Below are 2500 nucleotides of genomic sequence, written 5' to 3'. Positions count from 1 at the left end.
GGACAACAATGAACAATGAATGGACAACAATGAACGATGAATGGACAACAATGAACGATGAATGAACAGCAATGAAAAATAAATGAAAAAACATTGAACGACAATGAACAATGAATGAAAAACAGATGAACAACAATGAATGAAAAACAATGAACAACAATGAATGAAAAACAATGAACAACAATGAGCAATGAACAACAATGAACAATGAATGGACAACAATGAACGATGAATGGACAACAAATGCACAACAATGAACGATGATGGTTTGACTGTTATTAACGAGATTTTTAGCCCTGGCTAGTTCATCTCGGGACCAACGGCTTTACTTCCCTTCCGAAGGAAGTCGTCACTATAACTTTTTTACGTCATAAGTGACTATGTCGGGGATGGGATTCGATCCCAGGTCCTCGGCGTGAGAGGCGAGTGTTCTAACCAACTACACCAGGTCCGTCCCCGAATGAACGATGAATGGACAACAATGAACAATGAATGGACAAACAATGAACGATGAATGGACAACAATGAACGATGAATGGACAACAATGCCACAATGAATGGACAACAATGAACGATGAATGGACAACAATGAACGATGAATGAACAGCAATGAAAAATAAATGTAAAACATTGAACAACAATGAACAATGAATGAGATATGGAGAGTACAAATGTATGCAGAATGAAGGGACGGAGAAGAAATCATCGGTAGGCATAGACTAGTAGTGTTTCTCCAACTGCTTTTGGTGGAGAATTGAATTAGTTTTTATTCTTAGGTTTTTATTACGTCATGAAGAACATTTAACTCTCCTGGCAGAACAACAACGATTAGTTAGTAGTTCACTAAATTGACGTTTGAGCGGTGCCGAATTCACTAGTTTCCGCGTAAATAACACGGCACCGCTCAAATGTCAAATAGTGAACTCGTGCATTGGTCCATAGTGAACCCGTGCATAGGTCCATAGAAACCGCGATGACGTCTCACATTCCTAACCAAAAACCGACCGTTACGCACTTGGAGCAAAAGCAATCCCTTCCAACTGATGGGATGAACCAAACAAGTAAACAAAAATCAACTGCAACTATTTGACCACTCACAACACACCCTCAGCAAGGCGATGTAGATAGCAATGTGAATCGCAAGCCTATCGTCCAAGCAAGCTCGTTCGATTTTCCCTCACTAAGAACACCGGGCCTCGGAACCATGACCAGAACAACTAGCCGCTAGACAGGTTCTCCCACGCGACCTGCCAGTATTCTCGGGGTACCCCGCTGACTGGCCAATATTTATCAGTAATTATAACTACACTACGGATGCGTGTAGGTACAGCGAAGGAGAAAATTTGATTCGATTGCAGCGATGCCTGGAAAATGTTGCATGGGAATCGGTGAGCAGTAGGCTGATCCTCCTAACATCCGTTCCGCATGTGGTTGAGTAACTGCGGATGCGCTTTGGTCGTGCTGATCGAATGATCACAAACCCTGTCTTGCACTAATAAGCAGAAACATTGAACGTAAGAAATCGATCTTCTTATTTTAATTTTAAACTTTCTGCTAGTGCACAAGTTAAACTAGAAATTATGGTCATTTGATGATTCTCTCTCGGTTTTAAAGTTAAGGTACATTATTTAATTTGGATTCTATGCTACTTCACATAAAACTGGAATGGTAATTTATCGGTACGATATTATTGACAGAATAAGCATGTTAAGCCATTGTAAAACACAAGTTGTGGATTAGGGAAAAAATGCGATTGTCTTGGCGCACTTTGGTTTCATATGTTCATGTTTTTTTTCGTACATCACACTATTGAGAAACTGTACTCATAGGAACTTATGTACGCTTCAGAATTTTGATTTTAAAAAAAGTAAAATGAATGACTCACCAGAAAAATATATGGGAAGTGTTGCAGAAGGGCCGCCGGTGTCATCCACATTGGTCTACAAAATAGCACTGTACGCATACCTCTGGATTTTGATATCCTGCAAAGAAATAGTAATATAAATCTTAAATGTTAATAGTATGGGAAGAAATTCATCTGATCTCATGGTATCTATCCAGTATTTATAGCACTATTAGATATAATCAAGTAAAGGTCTTATTCTTGGCATTACATTACATACATTGGGGCGGAGCCTGCTTCTCAGCTTGCTACTTCCATTATCGCGAAATCAACTGCACTTTCATCAAAAGGAACGAACCAGATGACTGCTTGGGAATAACCCTTAGTGTTTAGGTGCTGATGATCTATGTTTGGGCAACAATTCGAGTCAACGAAGGTACGACGTTGCCCCCTGGAAAAGTTTACTCGATGCGTGAAGCGTCGAATATTTTACCCGGCAAGGTATAGGATGTGAAATTTTATGAACTACAATAATTATTTAAAATATTTTCAGTACATGTATTGATAGACTTTATAGACACAATATATTGATTTTTATATTTTCAGGGCTGTTACAAAAACTTCAAAATCTTATCCGCGAAAATCGCGACTACCAAA

Source organism: Aedes aegypti, unplaced genomic scaffold (assembly GCF_002204515.2).
Source record: "Aedes aegypti strain LVP_AGWG unplaced genomic scaffold, AaegL5.0 Primary Assembly AGWG_AaegL5_hic_scaff_2284_PBJ_arrow, whole genome shotgun sequence".
Lineage (NCBI taxonomy): Eukaryota > Metazoa > Arthropoda > Insecta > Diptera > Culicidae > Aedes > Aedes aegypti.
Note: the sequence above shows the minus strand (reverse complement) of the source record.